Raw genomic sequence first — 16,650 nt, 5'->3', positions numbered from 1 at the left:
AGTCACCAACATAATTCTCACAGTTATGTTTTATACCGTAGTTTGGACAAGTTTATTGTCTGTAATATGGCAAAAATATAAATAAAGAATGAGTGAGTGACCCCAAACTTTTGACTGGTAGTGTAAATAAAAAAGTAGTTAAAGTAGAAGCATTCATTTACTGTTAATGTTATCTTATGCTTACATCATTTTCTGCTCCACTTACCACATTTTCTGCTCCACTTACCACTGTCTTTCTTTCTTTTTTCTTCATCTTCTTTTTTCTTCTTTTTCTTCTCACTACCAGATGGATAGCTCCTCTTCATTTTCCTTCGGTTTATTTTCTAATTTAGGCTACTGAACAATACGTCACTCATTCATACGTTTATTTTCAAAACTGGCAAGTAGCCACCTGGGTTGGATTTTGATTGGCTTTGCCCAATGTCAATCAACATTTCAACCAATCAGAATTTTGATATGCAGTCGTATTGAGTATCTACGTTGCCACTTGATATTCGCATGTTGCTATTATTTATCTACCGGGTGTAGCTGGCCATCCGATAATCAATGGGTCCATTAAAAGATTTTTGTCAACTTTAAACGTGTTCATCATATTGATTACACAAGTATGTATCATGTTACTTTACTACGATGAGACAATAAATCATAATCACTATATAACTGTGCTTGTGTTCACTTCAGCCGTCTTGAACAGTGGACATTATCTACTTCTAGCTTTGCAGCCAAGTTAAGCAAAACATGCTAAGAATATCGCGCACGTCTATCGTTTTAAAATATATATATATGTGGATTCTTTAAACTCACAGCTCAATTCTAACGCATTCGCCGTGAGACACACATACAAACACGCATTTCAGTCACTGACTGAAGTGCGTGTCGCGTGTGTGTCACGCCGAATGAATGCGTTAGACTTGAGACTGAGCCCTGCTTTTGAACACAGTCAGATAGCATACATGTACAGGTGTATTGTTTGTACAACAGGACAGGAGCACGCAAAATCACATAATCCATCATTCAATCTCTATGGGCGAAATTATTCGTGGTTGTTGTCCCACCGGCAAACGTGTCTCGGGGGCCCTCTAGTGGCTCGGGGCTCCAAGCATTTGCCTGCCTTGCCTGTTGACAAGGTGCGCCTCTGCTGCTGGTGACATCGCCAAGGACTTTTGTGATTGGCTTAAATACAGGCCAGGTATTCATTGGGTATCTCAATCAGCTCCCTTGTTCAGTAGTCAGGGCACTGATCAGGGAGTCGGCCATTTTAAGGGCTGTCTCAATCACAAAATCCTTCCAGTGCACTGGAACGTTCGTTCCCTAAAAATTCCCACAATGCAACGCAAAAACCAGTGAGCATTGATGGTCCCTATGTTCCCTTACCGGAAATCACGTGACCTTTTTGAAGCTCGCCATCCGAAAATCACGTGATCCAACTCAATAAACTTTATGAAATGTGACAGAACTTTTAAAAAGACAAACGTTTGTTTTAGTTTTAAATATAAATACACATCGCTACACAGTAAGGGACCACAATCTACGCAATATTTAATAATAATATTTATGTAAAATTGTAAAATACATATATATATATATATATATATATATATATATATATATATCAAATTAAGTAATTATATTTCCCAATTTTATGCACAGATATGTAAGAGAATAATGACAGCGTTTTTCACAATGTACTTATTAAAATTAAGTCAGAGAGATGTTGGTTTTGCCAGTTGTTGATGAGTAACAGCTGTAAGTGATCACAATGCCACGTGACAGAAAAATAGGTGAACAGTGTCCCAATGTCAAGTGAGTTAGGGTCCTTACCAGTGCCCGAACCTACACGATATAGAGGGTATGCATTGACGTCACTTTTCCACGTGACCACGCGAGAGCTCGCCCGTTTTTGCAACAAAACGGCTGGTTTTCATAGGGGCTGCTGCGAAAATGCCAGTAAAACTATTATCAGCTTAAATTAAATTTAGTTGGACTTGATAGCAGAGGTGGACAATACTTAGTTACATTAGTTACATTTTCCAAGCATCTGTGCTTTGCTTGTATTGGGAAAAATTTATTTCACTACATTAAAGCATATAATCATACTGTGTATTATTAAATATTGCATATTTAAATTTATTTAATACCCAATTACATTAAAATTGTGTACTTTTATTTAAGTAAAAGTATGTTAATGTACTTAAATATTAAATGTAAAACAAACAAGTGTATTTATGAAATGTAATAGAATAGAAAATATGATAATATGCTTTGGAATGTGTATTTTCCAAAGAAAAACACGGATAAAAACTCTGCTTGATAGTGACCCTAGCAACTTATCAACCCACCTGGTCTTTGGACGTTGGCATGCACGATCAATTTACTTTTCCTCTCTGTGTATTTTTGGCAGTCTGTAAAACGATATCTCCGAATTCTTGTTAATTTGTTAGTACTATCGCACAACATCTGATTTCCCATTTCAATATATATATATATATTACCTGAACGAGATATGTCTATCGGCATAATGGCAGAACAGCAGGGCTGCGTTCAGCCCCGACAAAACGTTGCACAACGTTTATTAAACAGAAACGGTGATGCGTTGAACACTCTGTTGTGAGGACGCAAAAGTTGCAACTACGGTAGCTGAGAGGCAATTCTTTGTATTCTTTTTAAAATGTTTCTGAAGCCTGATGAAATCATTATAAATGTGTGTTTAATACTGTAAAATACTCTTAATGTTACAGTCACTGACCTTGCTGTCCAGAATGAAAGACAACATTCCAGGAAACATGTCGTTCAACCCGGTGTCATGAGCAATTCGGTCCCCCCTGGAATTTCGGTCTCCGGGACCCCGATTGTTACCTAGCACTAATGCCTGTTCAAAAATGTGTCATTGCGATGTCTCGTCTGCATTAGCAAACTTATTATGTTGTACAAAATAGAAGCATACTAATTTTTTTTTTTTAATAAAAGTTAACAAAAAAATTATATAATAAACTAATATTCATGTTGCAGACAAGGCAGTAGTTTTAATTGTGCTTATAAATTATAATTTTAATGTGTGATTCAGCTATGTAGTAATCGTGTTTTGTATAGTAATTTATTAACTTTACACAGTACAAAAGTGGAAAGGGTACAGAATAATAATCTAAATAATAAAATGACACAAGCAATGTGTACATCTCCCACCTACAGCCTTATATACTACTATATGAAACATATCATTTAAAAAACATCAATTGTAATTTTAACAATGTTCTAACTACATAAATCATAACGCGATTTTGTTAGGCGCTAAGACAACTACCCATGAGGAGTTTTTCAGCCAATGGAATCACGTGGGGGTCCTAGGGGAGACCGAATTGCTAGGGGGGACCGAATTGCTCACGACACCTGAAACCTTAGCAAAACGTTGTGCACCGGTGTGAGATTGAACGTGCCCCTGGGTAATGACAGCCATGCCAGCGATCTTGTTCCACCGGAAGTGGGCGGAACAATCTGAGCTGGCGCGTTTTAGATTGTTTTGAACAAAAAAGTCACTTTTTATTGAAACTGTGTAGTTGAAAAATAATGTGATATTATATCTACATTGTGAAATAATTATTTTGGGTGGCATATTAACAAAAGACAACTGACTATAGAAAATTTGAATATTTAAAGGTTAATTATTATGCAGAAGTTAAAAAAATACAACAAAACAGTTAATTTATGTATTTCCCAGCTTAAATAGCATAACCATGACACAGTTGTACCTGTTCAACAATAAAAGTAAAAACAAAGACAATAAATGAAACAAAGCACACATGTACTGCGGATACGACTGTTCAAGTTCGCCCCCTAGTGGCAGTCGTCATGAAATGTCAGTTTAAACATAAATCCGTGCCAACATGGGAGAAAAGCTCATTCCAGCGCAAGAGCCTCAATCTACAAATATTCACTATAGTAGAATAAATATATGAATACAAATAAATGAAACAATAATATATAAATATGACAAAGAACGTCAATCTTTTTGGGGAGAACATATTGAGACAAGAATAAAAATGTGTAAACATTAAAATAATAACTTCACCAAATCGTTTTAAAGGATTCAAGTATTACTGATAAAGTTAAACAATAAATGATTAATAATTTTCACCTCACATAGTTTTTGATTGAAATACACGGAAATTCATCACTTCCGGTCGGCATATCGCATATGCGTTGTAGTGCAAGTTCAAATGTTTTAAGAGATCCAAAAATTATGCGTTGATGTAAAGTATGATTAGCCTGGCTCCGCCCTCCTACGTGCTTCCGCTTAATTTTCATTTCGCTTTAGTACTGCGTCTGGGACTGCTGTGTAGAGTTTCGTTTTGTACCATACATCCCTCCTGAAAAAAACACCTACAACCAGCATAAGCAGGTGGGCTGGTTTTAGCTGGTTTTGCTGGTGCAGCAAGCTGGTCTTACTGTGTTTGGGTCACTTTTTAAGTTGGTCTAGCTGTTCAACCTTCACATCATCAAGTCAGTTGTGCAAAACATACAAGCAAATTCTCATTGTTTTGGATAGATTGTAAATGCTTTGGTAGAAGGATGCACTTGATCATGTAAACTTATCTGCTGTTTGCTACATTTTTAATTGCTTATGCAATTTTTCTGTCAAAAATACATTATACTGGATTCTGTTGAATAGCTTTACATCTTTAAACATTTAGACATTTGTTCATGATACAAGGCATGTATTGCAGAATGGTTGACCTTTTTGTAAAAATCTGTTACTGTAAGCATGTTTTCCATAGTTTTTTTTAGTCTTTTGTAAACTGAATTGATAAATTGCTGTCAAGTGAATATTAAAATTTAGATTCACAGAAAATTTCATGGTCGGTAATTCAGTAAGTGAAGGTCATGATGTTAGTAATTATAAAGGTCTTTATCGTAATTACTGAATTAGTTATGATCTGGTACAGTGTGCTGAAGTGAAACTCATGGACATTTATTTTGTTAGCAATTATATTTCAAATGCTGCTCATCCCTGTGCATACCCGCCATTAAATGATGCTGCATTGGTTCAATTCATGGTTAAAATGAACATGGACAAAAAGCTAGCATTTTCCCATCAATTCATATAAGTAATAATACAGTGATTGATATGGGGTGTATTTTATAGAGGTGTGAATCTTCACTGGTTCCTCGATTCAATTCGATTCCGATTATTAAGTTAACGATTCGATTCAATTCGATGTTACGATGCATCATGATGCATCACGATGCATTGCATCCTTTTTTTTAATTACTGCACATTGCTACATTTATTTTGATGAATGTAAGAAGTCAGATACAGTATTTGAACTCCTTTGTATTTTGTTTTCTTCAAGAAGTATACTAAAGTATACTACTTAATAGGAAACAAGACAAACTTGTTCTGTAAACAGCAAACAACAGCAGCATTTAAAACTAAAACATTAGGAAAAACTAAAAGTGCATAATACTACTGTCAATTAAAGCATTATCAACACTTGCATTCTTTAGCAGCTCGGGGTGAAAACTGTTAACGTGGTTTCTTAGATTAGTGGTATTGCCTACATATTTTATTTGTGCATGGCAGGCTTTACACTAGAGCTGAAGATCTTTGCCCGAACCCGACGGGACCCGTCGGAACCCGACGGGCTCGGGCGGGTTCGGGCTTTTTTTCTAACATTTTACACGGGCTCGGGGCGGGGGCGGGCTCGGGCTTCCGCTCCGGCTTTGTGAGGTAAATGAGCAGTCAAGTTCAGTAGCGCAGGACCGCGCTGAAGCCATTTATTTAATAATTTTCCTTATCAAAAACATGTAGTCTAATCCCAGCAAACATTTGGACGTGTGATGACCGTTGAAAAGACGTCCGTTCGTCACGTCCCGTCCTGGTTGAAAAATAGTTCCAAAATGAAAATCCAACCGACGTCTTTGACGTCATCTGACCGTGAATCACACGTCTTTTCTGCACGGTCCGTGCACGTCTAAAAATGTCCTCTTCTGGACTGTAATATGAGTCTCTGCTTAATTCAGGCGTTATACTCACTTAAACGTGCATATAAAACAGGCTAGTTTGTACAATTGTAATAGGCAATTATTAAGGTTCTTAAAATACACAAATTCAGTCCAGTCAAACCTGAACGTCTTTATAACGTTGTAATCACGTGTATTTCACAAACACATTAAAGAACACATTATTTATGGATACAAGCAAAAAAAGAAGCATGTTCTGATTTAGCACTTTTTATTTTTTTAAACCGTTTAACTATAATAACAATTTCAAAATACTTTACTCTATAAAAGGATAGTTCACCCAAAATGATTATTTAGTAATTTACTCTCTCTTATGTTTCAAACCTGTATACTTTTCTATGTTCTGCTGAACACAAAGATATTTGAAAGAATAGAAAGCAGATCTCACAACCCAGTACTACAATTGTAAAAAAAAATTATTGACAGTTAGCTTGGTTACAAACATTTTTCAATCTTTGTGTTCAGCAGAAAATAGAAATGTATACAGGTTTGAAACATGTGGGTAAAAAAATTATAACAATTTTCATTTTTGGGTGAACTCTCTCTTTAACACATTACAGCTGTTTGGCTTATTTAGCTTGAGGTCGTCTGCCATAGCTGCATCTATTTCCGAGTCTGTGGCATTTGGGCTCCACCTCTTCACAGCATCTGAGGGAAGAGAAGAATGTTTCTTTTTAAAATAAATACAATTAAAATACAATACAATATATAGTATAAAGATGTTCTGCATTAAATAAGTGTTAGATCAGTTGTGGGGGAAACAGCATTTGTCCCCTCCCTCTACAAAACCACTGTGGTGCCCTTGAGGAAGACCCTTAACTAGGTTTGTAATTGTCAAAAAATGAACAGGATATTTCTGATAAAGACAGGTGAGCTGTGATGTCCCCTAAATCCATAAATCATAGCAATAAAAATTACATCAATATACAAAAACAAGTTTTTTAGATCAACATATTCCCCAAATTACCTTGAATAACATAATACAAAGGTCTGCCTTTAAAAGACTTCTTTTCCAGATGTCCACCACCCCTCATATTGAACTTTGCCATAAGACAATTAGACATCATTCTGTGAAATAAATGTATGATTACTTCACCTTTGACAAATTACCTAAATGGTCAATAAATCACAATTAACAGTAATGTGCAACATAGCAATTGCATGCAATGTTCAAACATAAACTATGTTCCCTTTCAATACGGTTCACTTCGCATTGCGTCAGTTTGCTGACGCTATGGGGGAAACTCCTGTTTACTCCGTGATTGAAGCCTATTGGTTAACGTCTGTAGAAAATACAGACCAATGACGTTTGAGCCCGCGCGGGGGCGTGGCACACGTCCCTATATAAGCCGGTGAAATACGTCAAGAGCTCATTACTTTTCTCCTTCAGCGCGAACCTTCTCGCTGCTCCGAAGAAGAAGCCCTTACTCGCCGTCGATCCAAGCACTGCAGCGGACTACAACACACCAGCGTGTTCCCCTGCCGCTTTCCGGTGAGCCTACAAGAGTATCTAAAAGAGCAGAAGCGCGTTGAGATAATGTCGCTTCGGCATTGCGGCTCCTGCCGAGCCCCTTTGCCCGTGGAGGATTTCCACAAAGAGTGCGTCATCTGTCTGGGTCCTGCCCACGCCGAGGCCGTACTCACTGAGGCGGGCTGCGCCCACTGCGAGCTCCTTCCTATCGCGGTGCTGCGCTCCCGCCTCGAGATCTTTAAACGGAAGGCTTCCCGTGCTCTCCCGCCTAAACAGCAGCGGAGCCGTGAAGCTGGAAGACACCCTGAGACCGAGTCCACGCCGGCTCATCCCCCGCGTGCTCTGTCTCCCCGCCGTCATCCTGTCACCTTCGCCCGTGAGGACTTACGCCCCCTGCCGAGTGCTAGCGGCATGGTTTCCTTTGGGTCCGGTGACAACTTGGAGATGATGTCATCCTCTGAGGAGTTGGAGGATTGGGCGGCTTCGGATGACGACGCCCACGCAGCCGCCGCCGATGAACCTACCGAGTCGCGTCCTCACGACTCTGAGCTCATCCGCATCTTGACGCAAGCTACGGCGGAGCTCAATATCAAGTGGTCGCCGCCGTCAGAGCCTCAACTCAGCCGGTTGGACGAGTGGTTTCTGCAGCCCGGGCGCCGTCAATCATCCCGCCAACGGCAGGCGACGTTTTTCCCGGAGGTTCACCAGGAGCTCACCAAATCCTGGCGTGCTCCCCACTCCACCCGAGCTCAGAGCGCCGTCTCCCACGTCCTCTCCGTAGTGGACGGCGCCGACGAACACGGCTACTCTAAGATGCCGCCGCTCGAGGAAACTGTCGCCGCCCATCTCTGCCCGTCTTCAGCCGGCGGATGGAGGGCTAAGTTGAACCATCCGTCGAAGCCCTGTCGCCTTACATCGACCCTGGCGTCGAAATCCTACGCCGCCGACGGACACGCTGCATCCGCTCTCCATACGATGGCGGTACTGCAGGTATACCAGGCAAAACTCCTCCGCGACATGGACGAGTCAGGTCCGGACCCGTCGACCTTTCAAAACCTGCGCAGCGCGACTGATCTGGCCCTTCGCGCCACTAAAGTCGCCACTCAGGCTGTAGGAAGAGCCATGGCCAGCCTGGTTGTTCTGGAGAGACATCTGTGGCTGAACTTGACGGAAATCAAGGACACGGACCGGGTTGCCCTTCTTGACTCGCCCGTGTCACCGTCGGGGCTCTTCGGCTCCGCTGTGGAGGGGTTCACCCAGCGCTTCACTGAGGCACAGAAATCGTCGCAGGCTATGCGGCATTTTCTACCGAAACGATCTGCCTCAGCGTCTGAGACCGGCCGCCCAAAACCGCCGCCAACTCAACGCCCTAAGCCAGCACCAGCTCAGCCCCAGCCGAGAGCTGAACCGGAGGTCAAGCGCCAGCGTCCTGCACGACCGGCTGGCCCGCCTCGACGCCGCGGTCCCCGTCCTAGGATTACGCTGGACCCGACGCCGGCACCGCCTCCCTGAAGAGAGTCTGAGGAGGAAAAGAGGCTCTGGTCCCGCTTCGGCCGGCCCGCCCTCGAAAGTTCTGCGTGTTTCAGTCCCCTCGGGCGCTGGACACACCCTCGCTGTAACAGCGAAACACAAATTTTTACCTTTTCACAAAAAGAGCAAATTTCCTCCTCTGTACACACAAACACACACACACGGCTTAACGTCCATAAGCATATCGACGCTCGCCGTCAAATTTCACGTTTGGCAATCCACCCCCGGTATGCCGGGCTGGATTCTAAACGTAATCCAACACGGTTATTCACTTCAATTCGCACGGAGACCACCCCGGTTTCGCGGCGTTCTCTACACCACTGTCCCAGACGATCGTATACAGATCCTCAGGGAAGAGGTGCGTTCTTTATTACTAAAAGACGCGATAGAGACGGTCCCGGCGGATCAAAGCGAATCAGGCTTTTACAGTCGTTATTTTCTCGTTCCAAAGAAAGACGGCGGCCTCAGACCGATATTGGATCTACGCGTTTTGAATCGCGCCCTTGCCAAACGGCCGTTCAAAATGCTCACAGCCAGACGAATCATGGCGTTAATTCGACCGGGCGATTGGTTCATATCAGTGGATCTGAAAGACGCTTACTTTCACATTCCGATAGCGCCACGTCACAGGCCGTTCCTAAGATTCGCGTTCGACGGGACAGCATACCAGTACAAAGTTCTGCCCTTCGGATTATCTCTGGCACCACGCACATTTACCAAATGTGCGGATGCGGCTCTCGCCCCTCTCAGACAGAGCGGCATCCGCATATTGAATTACCTCGACGATTGGCTTATTCTGGCACAGTCAGAGAGGGAAATTACTGCGCACAAGACCGTTGTACTCCAGCATTTGGAGAATTTGGGGTTCAAAATCAACCTCCAGAAGAGTTTGCTCACCCCCACGCAGCGAATCACGTTCTTAGGCACGACGCTCGACTCATTAAAGATGCGGGCATGGCTTACACAGGAACGCGCGCTCACGGTCAGACGCGAGGCGGCATCGTTCAAAGCGGGTTCACATCTCCCTCTCAAACGATTCCAGAAAATGCTGGGTCTGATGGCAGCAGCATCCCCACTAATACCGTTGGGAATGCTGTTCATGAGGCCGCTCCAGTTTTGGTTGAAAGCGAAAGTTCCGCCCCGTGCTTGGTTGTCGGGCCGCTTATTAATCAAAATCACGTACAGCTGCGTGAAAGCGCTTTCGATATGGACATCCCCTCACCTTTTCCTCTCGGGCACGGAGCTCGGCTCCGTGAGCAGGAGGAAAGTGGTGACTACGGATGCGTCTGCGACGGGTTGGGGCGCTCACTGCGACGGCGAGCTCGCCTTCGGTGCGTGGAACAACCAGTTGTCTCAGCTACATATCAACCACCTCGAGATGTGGGCGGTTATCTTAGCGCTACGACACTTTCGACCGAAACTCCAACATCAACACGTTCTAGTGCGGTCGGACAGTATGACGGTGGTTTCGTTCATAAACCACCAAGGAGGGCTGAGATCTCGCTCCCTATCCAGGCTGGCGAAACGGCTTTTATTATGGGCTCACGCGAACGTACGTTCGTTAAAAGCGACTCACGTACCGGGTGTAGCCAATACGGGTGCAGACATTCTCTCGCGCAACGGTCCGCCGCCGGGAGAATGGAGACTGCATCCTCAGACGGTCGAGAGAATATGGACCGTCTTCGGCCGGGCGGAGATCGATCTGTTTGCATCAGACGAGAACGCGCATTGCCCGATCTTCTTCTCGAGACATCACGATGCCCTGTCGCAAGCATGGCCGGCGTGTCTTCTGTATGCTTTTCCTCCGGTGGCCCTGTTACCACAGGTCCTTCAGAGGATAAGAGAGACGAAATGCGCGATAATTCTGGTCGCTCCGTTTTGGCACAATCAACCGTGGCTCCCCGACCTATGGCAGCTGAAAACATCAGCACCATGGCCAGTACCGCTGAGGAAAGACCTCCTATCTCAGGCGAGAGGGACGATATGGCATCCACAGCCGGAGCTATGGAATCTACACGTTTGGTCTCTGAACGGCAACCTTCACGCCTTTCAGGACGAGTGTTAAATACTCTAACTGAAGCTAGGGCCCCATCTACCAGGCGCCTTTACGCTCAAAAGTGGTCTATTTTTTCTGATTGGTGCACGACGAAAGACTTAAACCCAAACACCTGTGAAGTGGAGCATATTCTCTCCTTTCTGCAGGAAATGCTGGACAGCGGTCGCGCGCCCTCGACGCTTAAAGTGTATGTGGCGGCGATAACGGCGAATCACGCCCTTATCGCCGGTCGCACCGTGGGAAAACATGATCTAATCATTAAATTCCTCAGAGGCGCTCGCAGACTACACCCACCGCGACCTAACACGGTCCCGTCTTGGGATCTGTCCACGGTCCTGAAAGCGCTGCGCGGTCCCCCTTTCGAGCCCCTCGAGCAGGCTGACCTGCGCGCTCTCTCGTTTAAAACCGCTCTCCTCCTGGCGTTGGCATCGGTTAAACGAGTGGGCGATTTACACGCGTTTTCAATTGACCCGTCGTGTCTGGAATTCGGTCCTAACGATAGCAAAGTGATCCTTAGACCGAGAGCGGGATACATTCCTAAAGTTCTGACCACGCCATTTAGAGTTCAGGTGGTTTCACTTCTCGCCCTTCCAACGGCGGACGGCGAACAAACCCCGAACACGCTCTGCCCCGTCAGAGCGTTAAGAATATACACGGACCGTTCTGCCTCATACCGCAAGTCAGATCAGCTGTTCGTAAGCTTCGCACAACATTCCTTAGGTATGCCGCTCACTAAACAGAGGCTATCTAAATGGATCGTCGAAGCCATTGCTTTGGCTTACGCCTCCCTGAATGAACATTGTCCAGTTGGTTTAAAAGCTCACTCCACGAGGGGTATGGCTTCATCTTGGGCTTGGTCTACGGGGATTTCTATCGTTGACATTTGTAACGCGGCCGGCTGGTCCTCGCCGTCTACGTTTGTCAGATTTTATAGCCTGGATGTCCCTGCCTTACAAGCACAGGTCTTATCGGCTTAATGATTCACGCGATTGCGTTTCTGTATGCCTTCACGGTGCGTTGCTAGCTCACCGTCATGGCTACCTATTAATAAATCATGCACAGCTCGCGGCGCGCTCAGGGAACCCGCCGTCTCGTGCTCTATTGTATATGCATCATGGTGCGTTTAGAAACTTCACTGTATGCGTATTACTGTCTCATATATGGTGCTTACACTTGCGCTCGCTAGAGCTATGTATATACTGGGTTAGGGCCACATGCAGTGTCTCTCCGGTAAGGGCACCTCAGTCCGTTGTGTATGCACGGCGGGATGGGATTACGTTCCCCCATAGCGTCAGCAAACTGACGCAATGCGAAGTGAACCGTATTGAAAGGGAACGCTTAGGTTACTCACGTAACCCCGGTTCCCTGAAATAACGGGAACGAAGCATTGCGTCGCTGGCCGTGCTACAAACGTCTACGCAGCGAGTGTTATTCGGCTGCGCGCTTCAGTCGAATAATAATGAGCTCTTGACGTATTTCACCGGCTTATATAGGGACGTGTGCCACGCCCCCGCGCGGGCTCAAACGTCATTGGTCTGTATTTTCTACAGACGTTAACCAATAGGCTTCAATCACGGAGTAAACAGGAGTTTCCCCCATAGCGTCAGCAAACTGACGCAATGCTTCGTTCCCGTTATTTCAGGGAACCGGGGTTACGTGAGTAACCTAAGCGTTTTAACATTTCACAACTACTCATCTATCATGTAACAAGTGCTATAAACTATATCCTCATCCATAAGTTTTGATGACAAGTAATGGCTTACACTGAAATTATGTTTTGATTTCTTTTTTTCAGTATGGCTGACTGTTTGAGCCACTACGAACATTAAAACTTCTGAACAAGTAATGTGTGACAGATTAAATCCTGAAATGAAGTAATATAAATAGCTGGGTTAATGGTGGTAATCAACATATATTCCTGAAATATTATGGTGCAAGATTACACAATTCAAGAGAAATACATACCTGTTCATAACATTGTTCACGCAGTCTCTGACAGAATATCCACCAGCTCAGACAGTTGCTGGACGTACTTGTGAAAACAATTGAAATAATGTTATAGAAAGATAGATGGTAATATATATATACATATTCTTTATGTCACAATTTACGCAGATCAACTTGTTATCAACATCTTTGATGTATTCATAATTTATTCATAATGCAAAATACACAGTCATATAGCATTTCTTACTTCTTGCATTTGAAGCTGAGGCCATAGGTGAAGAATCAGGTAGTCTCCATCCGGTAATTTTTTCGTTGTGTTACCTCACCTGTACAAATAGAGTTAATGTTATGGTAGTGTAATATTTTAACAGTTAATAACTTCACAGTATACTGCATTAGTTATGAAATCAGCTGGCTGTACTTTTAGGTCTTTGTGGTTGCAATGACAGACATTATAAGCTCTGTATTTGTAACTATTAACTCAGATTCAGAGAAATGTAAATTTTTATACTCTAAGCTGTGTTGCCATTAATGTGAAATCTTGTGATGCACGATAAATCGCATGTGATATCATGCGCATCTCGTCAGTAAAGCCGTTTCCTTGATTAGTAGTAAATCACCATCACCTGGTTTCAGATGGATGCTCTCTGGGATTGGGGTGCCCACTGGTACTGGATCGTCAATCCAGAATTTGGGATTGTAGACAATACTATATAGACAATAAAAACAAAAGGTGTAAAAAATGATAAGTTATTTAAGGTAAGAAAGGACACATTAATGAATGAATAACACCATAACTGTACAATTACAAAAAATCTGCTTTAGGTGTATGACAATACACAAGAAAACAATACTATGCCTCTTTCGGTTGTCTGTAAGATGGCTGTTCATTATGTGACCCTGCGAAACAAATGACACCTTGCATGTAATTTCATTAAGTACAATAAACATACACATGCACAATGTATTTTAAAAAATACATAGTAGTGTAAAATATTAAAATAAATCACTTTTTATATCAAAGTTTGGGATATTATGTTGACATTTAGGAAAACCCTGACTCATGGAATACATTTTTACCTATAAATGAGAATGACATTATAAAGATGGAACTGTATGCAATTTGGAGCCAAGCAATGTGTTTGTATAGTGTGGGAATGCACAAAAAAAGCATCAGTAGCACGTACACAGCATCAGTGTCACAGCTTATTCTAGGGTATAGATCAATCACACCATCTTGATACCGATGTTTACTGTCATGATGTGTGCCATCACCTGTGTAAACAAAAAAAAAAGTGTGTTGGACACAAAACTTGATCTTTAGAACAAACAAGGACATATGACAAATTAGAACATTAACAAATGTGTAGACTGTTTAAGCCATATCTACACAATTCATATCTACAGTTTGTCATACCTTCTTTTTTATTGTTTGTAGAATCTACAACATCTTCATTTGGTTTGTGTTGATCTTCAACTGTAAATAAAATGAAATTGTAATGACATTTACACCACAAATAACATCTCACATTTGTTTAAGTGTATTTTCAAATGGATTGTATTTTGAATGGTTATATTTTGGAGGAGGATCTGGGTAGGACACAGTCCTTTAAACAGCTTGTTTATTTTTATTTGGATTAGGTTCTGCTTTTCCTTTGTACAAAACAAAAGCAAAGGAAGTTAATCAAACCCTTACACTGAGCTTTTAATACAGAACAGTATTTAACATTTTACATCTCCAATGTTAATCATTACCATCATGCCAAATGACTTTTCTCTTTCAGATAATTTACTTTCTCAAAGAAACTCTCAAAAGGCTACATAAATAAGTTTAAGTAATAACTTTGACTATCATTAAACATACTTTATGGCATACCATGTATAAGTTCAGAGTAACTTTAAGCCTACTAGCTAATTTTACGTGTGGACAATTCTGGCAACGTTTATTTCGGTTCCTTCGTCAACAAGTAAAACTTAAGCACGTTAATCAAATAATACAAAATGTACTTACCCAATAGTAGGTTTTATATAATATATAGACACAACTCCTTCATAAATTCACCCTCTCCTCGTGGCTTGCTGGCTGCACACGACGTACTTCCGGGAGAACGTGTGACGTGACAACTATCTCGCGAGAAAATCTATCCTATCGCGCGATTTTGTAAAATATTTTGTTAAAACATTCTTGGCAGCGCAGTTTTGAAATTACATCCAACTCAGACCTAAATGGTAACCGGATATATACTTTCTTTACATTTATATGCATACATTTAATAATAAAGCAGGTTGAAATAATGATGTATTGTGGCTTTGCAATCACACTGGGCAGTTTGTGATTATAATTTTTTTAAACAAGATAAAGTTAATATATTTACTTTGTATACAAATTGTGTATTTCATAAAGATAATTCTGTTTTTTTCCTACTAGTCTAGTCTAGACGTGTAAAAGACGTCAGTGGACGTCTATTCACAACCTCTTAAAAAAATACTTTTTGCACTTAAATTAATTATTACAGTATTAACCAAGGTGTAGGCACAGCATTTGCATATTTCACAATACATTTATAGAAGGTTTATGATTTTTTCGAGGGTCATGATGGACTATAAATGCACGTGTAAAAGACGTCACCTAGAGACGTCCTCTTACAACCGATTCACAACAGGGTATAAATATTGAAGCACACGTAGTAAAAGTCAAAGTCACAATTATACATGCAACCCCATAGAACTATAGACATGTACAAATGTATCTGAATGCATTTTTATGAAATGTTCTGTGTTACATATTTTCACCGATTTGTGCCGTCATACCGCGACTATTTTTGGCCAGGGACACGACGTTGCGGTCGGACCAATGTTTGCTGGGATCTTGGTGAGTAAAGGTTTTTCAATGTATAACTAAATATTAATTGAGTCTTAAATACATAATTTAGACAGAGGATATAGACTAATGTTGGCAGTAATGGAGAGAAGTGCCGACGCAAATCCCACGGAGCCTTTCTCTTAATTTCGTTATTGCCAAATACCCATCTTAATTCAGAATGTATTATCTTAATTTAATTCATTAAGAAATAATCTTTTTATTGGCCTATTTATAGTGTATTGCATAGGCATATTTAGAATGAGATGTTACAATGTTACAGATGACTTACTTTATTTCTTTGTTTCAACTTCAACTTTGCGTGTAGATAATTAGTAATGAATAAATAATGTTAAAACCTGTGTAAATTTCTCATTCTTTACAAAAGCTGTGTGTGTGCGCACATTTAAATAATGTCGTGCTGTAAACGGGTTCGGGCTTTTAAAAAGCTGTCAATCTACGTACGTTCGGATTCGGGCTGCATTATGTCGGGCTCCGGTCATTTCGGGCGTGTGTCTTGTCCAGTTCGTGCTTACCAGCATGTTCATAGAAGCCGAAATGAGCCCAGACATCGGCTTTTAAAATACCCGGTGCATTTTTTATCACTCGTTTCTCACAACCCTCTGCCATTTTTTCTACCGCCACATACCTGTACGCGACGAATGATGTAAGCAGGCTATAATCGATTATGGGTTATTACTGCATCGATGCAGAATCGTCCACCCCCGCATCGCGATGCATCACACAATCGATTAATTGTGACACCCC

The 16,650-nt window shown here is 42.0% G+C and overlaps 1 long non-coding RNA gene across 1 annotated transcript; it reads right to left on the bottom strand.

Moving 5' to 3' along the window:
• Positions 1–5,828: 5,828 nt before the first annotated feature.
• Positions 5,829–15,400, bottom strand: LOC135780978 (uncharacterized). The gene is made up of 9 exons (XR_010545048.2): positions 15,034–15,400; positions 14,440–14,499; positions 14,210–14,297; positions 13,882–13,922; positions 13,649–13,731; positions 13,270–13,348; positions 13,041–13,107; positions 6,986–7,086; positions 5,829–6,666 (listed from the first exon to the last, which is right to left on the bottom strand). It is a non-coding gene; the product is annotated as an uncharacterized lncRNA (long non-coding RNA).
• Positions 15,401–16,650: the final 1,250 nt, after the last annotated feature.

Source organism: Paramisgurnus dabryanus, chromosome 23 (assembly GCF_030506205.2).
Source record: "Paramisgurnus dabryanus chromosome 23, PD_genome_1.1, whole genome shotgun sequence".
Classification (NCBI taxonomy): domain Eukaryota; kingdom Metazoa; phylum Chordata; class Actinopteri; order Cypriniformes; family Cobitidae; genus Paramisgurnus; species Paramisgurnus dabryanus.
The sequence above is the reverse complement of the archived record's forward strand: the minus strand, read 5'-3'. Positions and strand labels throughout refer to the sequence as shown.